Below are 15,755 nucleotides of genomic sequence, written 5' to 3'. Positions count from 1 at the left end.
CGCTGCAATATCTCTGTCTATCAGAGAACAGGGTGTCTCGTCTTCCTCCCCCATCTGGCGCTGCAATGTTAGACTGCTACAATAACACCAAACCCACACAATACTCTCTCAGCATCTTCAGGAATTTTTCTTGAACAATAACTCATCTGTACACGACCCATACACACTATGGAATGCCCACAAGCTGGTCAAGAGGGGCATATTTATACAATTAGGGGCCAAAGTGAAAAAATGCCCTATATCAAAATTAAACACCTTACTATCCGAAATCCACACCGTAGAAACCCTAAATAAACAGTCGCCTACTGATACCTTGACAAACAAACTCTGAGGGAACACTTATCCCAACAATATGATAAACATCTCAACTAAATTACTATGCCAACGCTAACAGAGCAGGCAAATACTTAACCAACAGAATCAAAACAGCACGCACCAAATCCAGGATAGCACATTTGATGCATCCCACTCTACAATACAAAATCACCAATCCACAAGACATAGCAAATCAATGTGCTATACAACTTAAACAAAGACACATCAACACCACAACCAACCAGAGAAAAAAATACAACAATTTCTACAAAATATACATCTTCCATCTCTCTCAAACACCCAGTTAGAAGAACTAAATGCCCCATTCACAACTCAAGAAATAGAATCAGTTATAACTACACTACAAAATGGAAAATCACAAGGACCAGACGGTTTTTACTTCAAAACATTCAAACACATACTATCACCATACATTCATATGGTATTTACAAAAGCAATAGAATCATCATCATTCCCTCAAGAGATGCTAAGAGCACACATTGTAACCCTACCTAAGCCAGGAAAAGAAACTAACACACCGGCCAATTTTAGGCCAATATCACTCCTTAATACGGATAGCAAAATATATGCAAAACTATTGGCCAGAAGGCTAACAAATATCATCCCCTCCATTATTCAGTGCGACCAGATGGGATTTGTAAAGGGGAGACAAACTTCAGATGCTACGAGAAGAATTATAAATGTTATGCATTATGCTGAACAAACTCTGACACTTTCTCTGCTGCTATCCATAGACGCAGAGAAGGCCTTCGATAGAGTCCATTGGACATATATGGAAATGGTACTATCCAAATTTAACTTTAAGGGATCTATATTAACAGCAATCCTAGCTCTATACTCATGCCCTTCAGCACAAGTGTACACTTCAGGTCTCCTGTCCAAACCCTTTAGAATAACAAATGGGACCCGACAGGGATACCCCTTATCGCCAAGCATATTTAACTTAATGATAGAGCCACTAACAGAATCCATCAGAACACACGCTTCAATCACAGGCTTCCAAATTGGTTCTCACACGCACACCATAAACTTATTTGCGGATGACGTCATCCTTCTTTTGACTAACCCGCTCACATCTCTAGCACAGGCCCACAATATCCTATAGATTTTTGGAGATGTTTCCTATTACAAACTAAACTTCACAAAACCTCTAATTCTCAACATGGGAGTACCACCAAACACCCAATACATCTTACAGAAAAATCTTCCTTATACCTGGAGCACCAAAGGCATTACATACCTAGGAATTACACTCACTAACAAAACCACATCATTAGTTTCTGCTAATATCAAACCACTAATATCAAATCACTAACGACCAAACTAGAAACCTAACTGAAAAATATTTCAAAGAAGGAACTATCCTGGCTAGGAAAAACAGCGGCCTTTAAAATGTCGATTTTACCACAAATACTATAAATATTCCTCACCATTATATAAAAACAATGTGAAACCTCATCTGGGAATTTATTTGGAATGGGGGGAAAAGCCAGTTGTTCCAGAAATAATCTAATTCCACATAAAAAGGTTGGGGGAGCTGGCCTAGTGGATCTAGAAGACTACCTTTGAGCAGGTAGATTAGACCACCATAAATATTGGTTCTATGAAAACAACAAACCACTGTGGGTAGACATAGAAAAAACAAGAACCCCAACGAATTACCTTACAGCATTCCTCTTGGGTGACACTTGGGCTCCTTGGGAAATCCGAAACCCCCCCACATGCTGGGGTGAATACAGGCGTGGAGACGCCTCCTAAACTAAATACACACTAATGCCCTGTACACACGGTCGGAATTTCCGACGGAAAATGTGTGATCGGAGCTTGTTGTCGGAAATTCCGACCGTGTGTGGGCTCCATCGGATTTTTTCCATCGGATTTTCCGACACACAAAGTTTGAATGCAGGCTATAAAATTTTCCGACAACAAAATCCGATCGCGTCAATTCCGACAGTGTGTGGACAATTCCAACGCACAAAGTGCCACGCATGCTCAGAATCAATTCCGAGACGGAACTGCTCGGTCTGGTAAAATTAGCATTTAGAATGGATATAGCACTTTCATCACGCTGCAATGTTTTAAATAATTTATTGCAGTGCACTCTCTTCTTCTTTATAATGCTAGAAGAATGAAGTAGTTTTGCTGCTCATATTCACACAGACTTCTCACAAACTTCTTTCTTTATTATTTATCGTGATTTCATCAATATAATATTTTTATTTGTCACAGCTACCGAAAATATTTTTTTTTTTTATGTTTTTAGATTAAATATTAATTTTTGGATTTTTTTAACGCCCGATCTTGTGTTTTTTTTTTTTTTTTTAACTCCAGAATATTTTTGGGTGTGTTTTGTGTGTGTCAAGTTACCACAACACGATTATTATCTTGTATTATTTAATCTCAAGGAGGTTGCTTGGTGTTGGTGTCTCTTGTTAATTTCACATTGTATTTTTGAAATGTACCTGCCTCCTCACAAGGAAAACACACATAGGCGAGTATAATAAACCAAACCAAAAATTTATTAAGGGCTCATAACCAAAGAGGGAGGCAACGCTGGAGAAACAGCAGAAATTGGCGAAGCCTTTGGCCTCCAGGGCAGACATCAATTATTTTCCTGCAAAATTGGTGGCCTGAGGAGTCCTTATCTAAGGGAGTACTATCTTGTCCAGAAGTCCAAGAGATCATGAACAGCAGCAGATGACATCTATGTCCCCAGGCTATGGTCAAAGAAGAGCCTGCATCTTTTGTCAGACCAGACTGAACCCAGGTCATCACTCTCTGGTCTTCCTTCCACGCTTCCTTCCACGCTGTGTCTGTGGTGGTGGAGTTGTGGCAGGAGGAGGAGGATGATGCAACTCACTCAGGTGGGTATTGGGTTTGATTTTGCCCCTCAACCCCTTATTTAATGCTTTATAAATGATTTCCTCAGACATGAGATGTTGGCCCTCCTGCATGCCCTGCAGTTTAGTGGCAGCAATGGAGGCAAAGGCCCCTTCACGAGTGGGAAGGCTCTGAGGGATGCAGAAGCCTCGTGAATCAGCCTGAGCGCTGAATCCTCCACGTTACTCCCCTTCCTTGGTCTTTTGTTTGGAAGGCGGAGGGGAGGGACCTGCGATTCTGTCAGGCTCCTACTGGGCCTGGCCTTCTCCTGGCTGCCACTTAGCCCCACCTCCTTCTGGCTGCCACTAACCCCCGCCTCCTCCTGTGTTCCACATTCCACAGCCTCCTCCTGTGTGCCACATTCCACAGCCTCCTCCTGGCTGAGGTCTTCCTGTGTATGAGAAAGGGACATAGTTTCAGTTTTTTCTTCATCAATCACACACAATTTTCACCTCATGACTGTTGCAAATTGAATGTTAACAAATAGAACAGACCATCATTCTGAGCCCAATATTTTTCATTCATGTCCCAATTATTTTTCCCCACTACTGTCTATTGATATGTACAAAATTTTATTAAATCAGCAATTAGTGATCAATAATAACATCTAATAAACATCATTTATTTATTGACCAGAAATGTGTAGAACAATGCTATTCCTGGCTCCAGCTGGGCTCCTCCACTTCTTCCTGGCTGGAAGTCCCAGGTTGCACATCGGAAGCCTCAGCTGGGGTGGAAGATAGGGTGGAAGGAAGAGTGGAAGGAAGGGTTGAGAGGGATTCCCTGACTTCAGTCTGGTCTGACAGAAAACAAAGTCTCTCATAGTACCACAGCCTTGGGACATAAACGTCATCTGCTGCAGCTCCGGATCTCTGGGAATCCTGGACCTTCTTGCGCTCCCTAAGATAAGTGCTCCTCAGGCCACCAATTTTGGCTTTTAAATAGGGTATGGTTGCCGTGGGGACCACCGGCTTCACCAACCCCAGCAGTTTCTCCAGCGCTGCCTGCCTCTTTTGTTTATGATTAGAATGAGGATGTTTGATCTGCCACAGACAGGGCAGCTCCCTGTACTTGTCTATGAACAGGGGGAGGAAGTTGTGGTCATTGAAGCCATTCATTTTATCTGCAATACACAAGACAAACCCTAATGTCAGGCTAAAGTCTCCTAATCTTGTCCCAATATAGGCCTCAATCTAGAAGCAGTATAGGCCCAAGTTTAAATGTTACCTTCGTTATCACGATCGGTGCCTCCGATACGCCTTCCTCCGCTCACAGATCGTACGTACTATGCACGCGTGTTATGCTTTATATACACTGCGCATGCATGAAACTCAGCCCGCCCCTGATGTTCTTTCTAGTCTATTCCCCGCCCCTTCTTGTTCGGCACAGTGGGGGAAGAGCACATGGCGGAGACAGAGCAGGTGCGTGCTAATTACAGCAACGAGGAGGAGGAGGAAAGCCCGGAGCCAGAAACGTCATGATCCCGGAGGAGACGATTTAAGGCCTCAAATATGTCCTTTGTGAAGATGGTGGAGATGGTCGACATACTGAAGAGGGCCGACTATGATGGGAAGTACCCCAACCCCAATGTCAAAAAGGCCAAGATCATGGCGAAAGTTGTGAAGAGTCTGCACAGAAATTTTGGGGTACGATGATCCAAGGATCAACTGAGGAAGCGGTGGTCGAACCTCAAATTAAGGGCGCGCGATCAGTATAGAAGGATCAGGAGAGTGCTGCAAAAAAGCAAGTAGTTGTCCTGTGTTCCAATTCTTTATTTCTATTATGTTTGTGCTGCTCCATGTGCTTTTCTTTACAGTACAGTTTAAAATGGCAACTTTCATGTTCATGGACACATTATTCGTTCGTAGGAAACAATGTTCGTTTGGCCAATTAAACACCATGTTTTGGCCAGATGCATTTCAATACATTTTTTTTTCTGGCCTACTTCTCTTAAAATAATTTTGAAAGAATATGAGAGAACAGATATGGGACTTTGAATGAGGCACAAGGGGGCAAAAAATGTAAATTGGATACAAATGCGATTTACTCTTGAATTAATACAAAATTTCATGTTTTTACATACATATTTAGGCACATAGCTCTATACATGCTGGCACATGGCTCTATAATGATAATTAAGGTCATCCAAGAAATATAATTCGACATGGGTTACAAAAGCAAACATAACATGCAATAAGTAGGAACGTTCATACGCTTATGATGGATCATTGTGTATACAAAACGGTGGATCTGAGCTCTACGTCGTTTCGGGGCCTTATAGCCACTCATCAGGAGCAATAACCGTTGTATCATCTATAAATTAGGGAGATAGCAATATTAAATGATGATGAAAAACAAATGGGTAATCATGGAACAAGACTGAGTACTATTTTCTCACCAGAAACATGGACTCACAACACGCATGCGCGGAGGTAGCACGGCCCCACATGCCCAGCCAGCCCGTATGCCAGGGTCCGAAGCTGAGGGGGTGTATCTCGGCGGCGCCGCCCACACAGGTGGCCCCCCAGACTGGGTGGGTGTGGGGAATGGGGATGGATAGATGAGGTATGTGGCCTCGTGAAGAGGAAGGGAGGTAAATAATTCTCAACCTAAAAAAACACGTGTGGGGAATTCTATGTGAATATCCAATTAATGTGTCACAAAAACAAATTAATGAAGTGTAAGGTGAAGTGGGGAAGAGAAAAAGGAAAGAAAAGGGAGAAGAGAGGAAGAAAAGAGGGGAAAGGGAGAATGAAAAGGAGGAATGGTCAAGAAAAGGGAAAGAAGAGGAATGGTCAAGAGAAAAGAATAAAAGAGAAAAAGAGACAAAACAAAACAAATAGAGGGTGGAGGAGTGTGGGAAAGGGGGAATAGGATCAAGGGAGGGGAGGGAAAATTAGAAATAAGTAAAGGGAAAAGAGAAAAAAGAAAGGAGGTGAAGAGATGAGGGAAAAGAAAGTGTAACAGAGCAAGATAAAAAAAGTGAGAGGGGTCAAGGAGAAAACCATAAAGGTGAAGAAGTGAGTGGAAAAAGGTGAGGAAAGACATACCTGTTGGTGAAGATGAGGGCAAATCGGCCAAGGAAATGATGGTGGGAGTGAATGGTGGATGGGGTGGACAGGTGAGAGCCCAAGCTGGGAAGGGACACTGCGGGGGGCACCACCGAGGAAAAAACCCCCAACGTCCAGCACCAGCTGCCCGAGAGATGGCCGGGAGGCACCCCGACCCCGCCAGCTAAGACCCTAGACTGGCTGGTCGTAGGTATGCCTCCAAGCCTGCCGAGCGCTGGAGAGTGTAATCTCAGGCTGCCGTTATATGGCGTCCTGGGACGCCATACAGCCGGCGCGAGGTGCGTGACGTCGACGCGCAGTGGGGAAGGCCCCGCCCGCCCAGGGTGAGAGGGGCGGGGGGGACCAACCCCAGTGCGCACCGCAGCTTCGGACCAAGGCAATAGCGGCCAACGGGACAAGCAGAAGCCCGAGCCACCACAGCGCACACAGGGGGAGCACCCATGTGGCAGGGGACAAATCTGTGAAGCTTGTACAAAACAGGTAAGTATTCAAGCTTGCCAAAGTTACAAAATATTTCTTCATCTTGCAACTCTGCCAAAATAGACAATTGTACCCCACTTCCAAGCAATGTTTCATATTCCTATTTCTGTCATCAAATATCTGTGTGCTAAGTATACCTATTTTTTTAAACATAGGGGAGAAAAGACTCGGAGGACACCACTAATCAGAGGAGACCACAGACCCCCCACCTCATGAGGAGGGAAATGCCACAAAGCCAACAGGAGGAGGACGAGGAAGATGTTGAAATTGTCAAAACAGGTGAGTGTCTGCGACCACAGCCTTAGGTAGGAGATGAATGCCGGCATATTTATAATACATGGTGTGTTTTTGTTTCTATATTTTTAGGTGATCGTGATGTTGTGGATGAAGGTCATTTCAGTGAAAGTGCCCAGATCCTGATTGGGGAGATCATAAGGACTTGGAAAACATCAAGCAAAACATCAATGATGTTCAAAACAAAATGAAGAACATCATTGATGTTTTAGGGAAAGTTTAAAACCCCTTGAAATTCCTAATTTTGTTGGCTTTTTTTCCTGGAAATTTTTTTCACATTTTGTACTATATTCTCGAAAAGCCAAATTTGGAAGATGCACACAGTGTGTCAACATGCGCTATGTGCCATCAGGGGAGATCAATGTATGTGTTTTGGGGGTGCAACCCCTTCCTCATGAATAAAGTAGCTGAGAGGAAGGGGTTGCACCCACAAAACACGTCCATTGATCCCCCATGATGGCAGCTAGCATATGTTGACATTCGGAAATTTGTGTGCATCTTCTAAATTTGTCATTTCAAGGGGTGACTTCACCCCATCTGCTGAATGCAATATCAAACTCAGTTTTGAAATACTCATGTCTGATATTGCCTTCAATTTCTACAAAAGTTGAACTTTGTAAGTTCCAGATTTGTGTATTTCTTGTTGGTTTTAAACATGCCTGTTTTACCTTAAAAGGACATTTCTACTTGTATTATTAATGTCACCTACAAATATTTTATACCACAAACATGTTGGTTTGTTTAAAAAACTTTTTAATAAATGCACATGTGATTGTGCTTGTATAAAAAATCTTGATAATCAACAATGTGTTGCTTCTTCTTTCAATGCTGATAAACTTTTTTTGTGTGAAAATTTGTGTTTTCAGTGACAATGGGAGTTATTTCCTAAGGCCAAATCCACTTTGCACTACAAGTGCAGTTTTAGTGCAGTCTCAAGTGCATTTGTAGTGCAAAGTGTCTTTGCCTTTAGTAAATAACACACAACAGTGCTTTCGCATTTTACTGAATCACGTCATTTTCAGGACTGCCCAAATTTCAGTAATGGTCAGCTAAAAGAAACACAAGCAGTAAATGTAAGCAAATAATTTTTGGAAAAAAAAATTTTATTCAAAAAATGTCTCAGACATTGTCTGGCATATTGATGGCCCCACTACCTGCAAAGTATTCCATGTATCTTAGACGGACCTCGCGGGCACTCGGGGGGGGGGCAAGCCAGGACGGCCAGCTTCAAGCGCCGTCAGGGTTGGTTCATTAAGATTGATAACTCCGGCTTCAGGCCCAACTGAGCCAACATAGTTCACAGAATTACTCCTTAAAAAGTTGTGGAGAACACAGCAAGCCAGGATGATGTGATTAAGTTTATACTCCGCCATGTGTATGGGTGTAAGAAATAGGCAGAACTGGCTGGCCATTATTCCAAACGTGTTCTCCACCACCACTCAATTAAAAACCCTCTGGTCCGGGTTGAGGGTCCTCATAGGGAATGGCCGCATAAGATGGTCCCCCAGCGCAAACGCTTCATCCGCAATGAAGACGAATGGGAGTCCTTCCGCATTGTCTTCTGGAGGTGGCAAGTCCAAGCTGCCATTCTGGAGACGCCTGTAGAACTCCGTCTGGGCCATGACTCCACCATCTGATATCCGGCCATTCTTCCCCATGTCCCCATACAGGAACTCATAAGTAGCCGACACCACCGCCAACATCACAATACTATTGTAGTTGTAATAGTATGACCCAGAGTTGGGTGGTGGGACGATGTGGACGTGTTTCCCATCAATTGCCCCTCCGCAGTTAGGAAAGTCCCACCGCTGGGCAAAGTGGGAGGCCACAGTCTGCCATTCCTGTGGGTTGGAAGGAAACTGTGGAGTCAAACAAGAAAAAAATATAAATCATTTTGCACATAAACATGCAGAAAGCAGATTAGACACAAACATTCTTGGCCAACATAAGTATTACATTTATTTTAGGGAGTATTTAAAGACAAAGGTATAAGGTCCACCTATCAGATTCCTCCCCCCCACCCTCTCATGGGGCATATGATACATTTTAAGGGGAGGAGATGTTTTGGACAGGTAACCCTCTCCACTTCATTGAGAGATGAATGCCTAAATAATGTGTATTACTTTGGCCAGCCCCTCCTTACTTATACTATTGGCAGCCCACTGGACAGGTAAGAAGTGTCATAATACAAAGATATAAATACACACTGTACATATTTTAGGACATTTTTACATTCTGCAATTACCTATCAAGATAATAATAGGATACAAAAACTTTAAACAGTACCATTTGAAAGTATTCAGACAGGCCCTTGCACTACATGCTTTGGGGAATTCATCCAAAAATCTAACCACAAAAGAGGTGGGTATAGTGTGTGTGGGTTTGCCAAAGTCAGCAGATAGAGGATTGGTATCAGCTGAGTTAGCAGTTGGGGGGAGGGAGGGTTCCAAATGATTTTGGGACCCAAAAAAAAATGGCACTCTGCCTGAATTTCAAACACACATCACAATTTTAAACATTTTAGGGTGTGTTTAGGGTAAAGCACTACTATGAAGCGGACAAAATACATAGTAAATTGAGTAGATGAGGTGGATATAGGGCCAGGAGAGCATGCTGGGGAGGTAAGTGAAGGCAAATATGTATGAAGGACAAAAAAAAAATCCAGCATGCATGAGGACAAAGGGGACATTCACAGCATATTACAATCATGGTAATTAGGGATTGAGGAAAGATAAACAATATATTAACAAACATTAAATACAATAAAATGTGATGTTAAAGGATAAAAATCTCACCTTAATATAATCCTTCTGCAGGACCTGGATGATGGCAGAACAGGTCTCCGGGATAATGATTCCCAGAGCCTGGGGGGAGATGCCTGTCGAGAACTTAAGGTCCTGCAGGCTTCTCCCCGTCGCCAAGTACCGCAGGGTGGCGACTAGCCTCTGCTCCGGAGTGATGGCTTGCCTCATGCAGGTATCCTGCCTGCTGATATAGGGGGTCAGCAAAGCCAACAAACAGTGAAGTACGGGGTCCGTCATCCAGAGAAAGTTCCTGAAATCGTCAGGATTATTCTCACGGATCTCACGGAGCAAAGGCATCTGACAGAATAGATCACGCTGTAGCAACCAATTTTTGGTCCATATACTCCTCCTCGCCCTGTTCATGGACTGGGCTTGTGTCAAAGTAAGAACCCCAACACCAAGCCCCCGCACAGCACGAACTCTACAATGAGTACGTAACCTCAACATGGCTAGGAAACGGTCGGCTGCTCAGAACGAAGTAACATAACGCACTGAAGAACAGCAAGGCCTGTGAAGAGCGACCTGAAAATCAGTAACGAATGAACAAGAACACAATGACAAGTCAATGGGAACTCGCTGCACGCACTGAAGAACAGATACAAACCCACAAGCACAAACTGAACAGCAGAAATACGATCTGCAAACCACAAGTCTGAAAAAGAGCAAATTGTCTCTCACCAAACTTTTACTAACACGAGATTAGCAAAAGGAGCCCAAAGGGTGCCGCGCTTAGTACTGAACTGCCCTTTTATAGTCTCGTTGTACGTGGTGTACGTGACAAATTCCGACAACTTTGTGCGACCGTGTGTACGCAAAACAAGTTTGAGCCAACATCCGTCTGAAAAAATCCATGGATTTTGTTGTCGGAATGTCCGATCAATGTCCGATTGTGTGTACAGGGCATTACACGTGTGAGATAGAATACAAACTACCCGTTGACCTCCTAGAAGCTAAAATTCCCATGCTCTCAGTAAAATCACTCTCAAAGTAGGGTATTCTACATATACAAGAATTCTCCAATGACATGAAACCTAAATCTAAAGAACAAATAATGACAGAGTATAAAATACAGAGTAACATGATCTTTACTTGTCTACACATATTACATTTCCTAAAGGTACACCCAATATCAACTAAAAAAGTACCGGCCACAGCATGGCACTTTTACTCATACTAAGCCTCATATAAAAGGAATATAACTATTCTAATCTCTCCCAAGATAAACAAGTATTCAAAAATAAAAAAAACACAATTCAAAAATGGGAAACAGAAATGGGTACCACTTGCTCAATTTCAATATGCCTTCAGAGAAATCCAAAAAGCTTGCCACTGTGTCAAACACTGGGAATTGACAAATAAAATAATAAACAGATGGCACTATACCCCATTTAGACTTGAGAAATACTATCCAGATATGTCACCATTATGCTGGCGGTAATTAGGGATTGAGGAAAGATAAACAATATATTAACAAACATTAAATACAATAAAATGTGATGTTAAAGGATAAAAATCTCACCTTAATATAATCCTTCTGCAGGACCTGGATGATGGCAGAACAGGTCTCCGGGATAATGATTCCCAGAGCCTGGGGGGAGATGCCTGTCGAGAACTTAAGGTCCTGCAGGCTTCTCCCCGTCGCCAAGTACCGCAGGGTGGCGACTAGCCTCTGCTCCGGAGTGATGGCTTGCCTCATGCAGGTATCCTGCCTGCTGATATAGGGGGTCAGCAAAGCCAACAAACAGTGAAGTACGGGGTCCGTCATCCAGAGAAAGTTCCTGAAATCGTCAGGATTATTCTCACGGATCTCACGGAGCAAAGGCATCTGACAGAATAGATCACGCTGTAGCAACCAATGTTTGGTCCATATACTCCTCCTCGCCCTGTTCATGGACTGGGCTTGTGTCAAAGTAAGAACCCCAACACCAAGCCCCCGCACAGCACGAACTCTACAATGAGTACGTAACCTCAACATGGCTAGGAAACGGTCGGCTGCTCAGAACGAAGTAACAGAACGCACTGAAGAACAGCAAGGCCTGTGAAGAGCGACCTGAAAATCAGTAACGAATGAACAAGAACACAATGACAAGTCAATGGGAACTCGCTGCACGCACTGAAGAACAGATACAAACCCACAAGCACAAACTGAACAGCAGAAATATGATCTGCAAACCACAAGTCTGAAAAAGCGCAAATTGTCTCTCACCAAACTTTTACTAACACGAGATTAGCAAAAGGAGCCCAAAGGGTGCCGCGCTTAGTACTGAACTGCCCTTTTATAGTCTCGTTGTACGTGGTGTACGTGACAAATTCCGACAACTTTGTGCGACCGTGTGTACGCAAAACAAGTTTGAGCCAACATCCGTCTGAAAAAATCCATGGATTTTGTTGTCAGAATGTCCGATCAATGTCCGATTGTGTGTACAGGGCATTACACGTGTGAGATAGAATACAAACTACCCGTTGACCTCCTAGAAGCTAAAATTCCCATGCTCTCAGTAAAATCACTCTCAAAGTAGGGTATTCTACATATACAAGAATTCTCCAATGACATGAAACCTAAATCTAAAGAACAAATAATGACAGAGTATAAAATACAGAGTAACATGCTCTTTACTTGTCTACACATATTACATTTCCTAAAGGTACACCCAATATCAACTAAAAAAGTACCGGCCACAGCATGGCACTTTTACTCATACTAAGCCTCATATAAAAGGAATATAACTATTCTAATCTCTCCCAAGATAAACAAGTATTCAAAAATAAAAAAAACACAATTCAAAAATGGGAAACAGAAATGGGTACCACTTGCTCAATTTCAATATGCCTTCAGAGAAATCCAAAAAGCTTGCCACTGTGTCAAACACTGGGAATTGACAAATAAAATAATAAACAGATGGCACTATACCCCATTTAGACTTGAGAAATACTATCCAGATATGTCACCATTATGCTGGCGGAACTGCGGCCAAACAGGGAATCTGCTACACACATTCTTGGACTGTCTATGGACCCAAATTTTCAAATGAATTTCCTCGGTCACAGGAATTATAACCACTACTAACCCAGCACTTGCAATCCTCCACCTAGTAATAGAAAAAAGTTTCCTCCTTAATTCAGATCAGTTATAACCCACATCCTACTTGAAACTCATACCCTAATACTTCGCAAATGGAAAGATAATTAATTCATAAATATTTCTGAAGTAATAAAATCTGTCCAACGTAACCATACCTTTGAACATCTCATTGCTATTTTATGCATTGCAAAACATTTGATAAAAATTGGTCAATTTGGGCGGAGAACTATAGTAACATATGAAGCTTCCACAGGAATATTCATCTGTATCAACAACATCCTTGAATATTGATGATGAATATATAACAATACGTAATGTGTGTATTGAACTATCTTATCTTATTGTACTGTTTTATTGATTTGGTAACAACTGTAAACTCAATAAAAATCTATTGAAAAAAAAAACATTGCCATATATGAGTAATGACATCAGCTGTATTTACAGCTCTTTTGCTTAAATTTCACTTTCGACCGGAGAATCTTCCGGATGACAGATAAATGAGGAAGTGTCACATACCTGACTGTGGAACCCAAGATAACAAGGGAGAGAACAAAGGAAGTGCCACCTAAGTGCAGTATTAAAGCTGATTTTTAATGGCACGATATACATGAACACTCACAAGAAGTAGATAGGGTACAGGCTCATCGGTATGTGTCGTCCTGGGAACTCCTCGGATCTGGAAATGGTTCCTGGTGCATGGTGTTGGGATAGCAGGTCCTCAGCGCATCCTGTGGCCACAGGAGAAGAGCCGGAACCAGCGTGGAATGCACGACAGACATCTGTGTGGTGGCTCTCCAGGGACTTGTAAAATATGAGGATATCATCGAGATAAACCACCACACATAACTGCAACAAATTTTGGAGGACATCTTTGATACATTTCTGGAAAACTGTTACAAAGCGTTACAAAGGCCAAAAGGCATTACCAGGTACTCATGATGGCCTGTTCTGGTATTAAATGCAGTTTTCTACTCATCGCCCTCCTTAATCCACACAAGATTGTATGCCCCTCTCAAATCAAGCTTTGTGAAAACCGTTGCTCCCTTGAAGCGGTCAAATAACTCCGTAATCAACAGCATCAGATAGGCATTCTTAATCATGAAATGATTGAGACCCCTATAATCAATACAAGGTCTCAGTTCACCACTCTTCTTCTTCACAAAGAAGAAACCAGTACCAGCAGGAGATGAGGATTTGCAGATAAAACCTCGAGAAAGTGAATCTGCAAAACACTCCTCCAAGGCTGACAAAGGATAAACCTGGCCACGAAGGGGTATGGCACTAGTTGAAGGTCAATTGTGAAATCATATGGCCGGTGTGGAGGCAAGCTACCGGCTTGATCTTTGTCAAAGACATTGCTAAAATCGCAGTACTCCTCCGGCAGGGAGGAGAGTGAAGAGGTGCACAGAACCTTGGCTACATTCTGGAAGCATGTCTCACTGCATTGTGGTGACCAGGAGAGAACCTCAGCATGGAGCCAATCAAAAGAGGGGTTGTGCCTCTGTAACCAAGGTTAACCAACAACTAGCAGAAACTTATGTGAGGAAATAACTTGGAATTGGATTATCTCATGGTGAAGAGCCCCTACGGCCATGGACAACGGAACTGTCTCATGAGTCACATGGGCAGGCTGTAGAGGTCTCCCATCAAGAGCCTCAATGGCAAGTGGAGTGTCATGCAGATGCAGCGGAATCGAGTGCTTCGATACAAAGGCAATATCAATGAACAGGCCTGCAGCCCCAGAGTCGATTAGGGCCTGTATCTCGAGGGACGACTCAGCCCAAGAAAGGGCAACCAAAACCAGGGGCTTATCCTTCTGGATAACTGGGGATAAAACAACGCCACCTAAGGTCTGTCCATGACAGGACCTCAAGGTTCGGGTGTTCCCTGGACGGGTAGGACAAAACTTCAAAAGTGACCTGCCTGGCCACAATAAAGGCACAATCTCCCCCTCCTCCTAAAGGTTTTCTCATCTGCAGAGAGACGCGTGAAAGCCAAGTGCATGGGTTCACCTTCACTGACCGACTTGGTACCAGGAGGAGGTGAGGGAGGCACGGGTGGGACTGCAAAGCTTGGAGACAAAAGTACAAGAAGCTTCCGCAAGTGCTCCCTGAAAGAGAGTCTTTCTCTGAGTCTGGAGTCAATGAGGATGGCAAACATGATCAACTTCTCCAGCTCAGTGGGTATATCTAGGGCTTCTATCTCATCCTTGATGGTATCCGAGAGACCATGAGAAAAAGCAGCCACAAGGGCCTCGCAACCTCTGCTGCTAGAGTACGGAATTCAGTGGCGTAGTCCACAACAGTTGGATGAACATGAGGCACTTGGCAGCAGAAGCGGAGCGTGCAGGAACGTCAAATACCCTTTTAAACGAAGCCACAAACTCAGGGTAGCTCAAGATAACAGGTTTTTGCATCTCCCATAAAGGGTTTGCCCAGGCCAAGGCTCTCTCAGAAAGCAAAGATATCACGAAACCTACTTTGCTTCTGTCCGTGGGAAACGACTGGGGCAGCACTTCAAAGTATATCTCAACCTGGTTAAGAAACCCTCAGCATTGGACTGGATTGCCCTCAAGTCTCTGGGGAAGCGGAGTGGAACCAGACATACCTCTTATAGAGGTAATACTCAAGGTGGGTGCCTGCACAGAGACTGGAGAAGCAGCAGGGTCGGCCTGCAACATAGGTTGTACCAGGGCAGCCAGAGTGGAAGATTCCAGGTGAGCCGTGCGACTCAGGAGCGTTTATGATGCCATGGAAAACTGATCCATGTGGTGATCCAGCTCATCCAGTCTGGAAAAAAATATTACCA

The sequence above is a fragment of the Aquarana catesbeiana genome, linkage group LG07, assembly GCF_042186555.1.
Source record: "Aquarana catesbeiana isolate 2022-GZ linkage group LG07, ASM4218655v1, whole genome shotgun sequence".
Lineage (NCBI taxonomy): Eukaryota > Metazoa > Chordata > Amphibia > Anura > Ranidae > Aquarana > Aquarana catesbeiana.
This window is presented reverse-complemented; position numbering follows the sequence as displayed.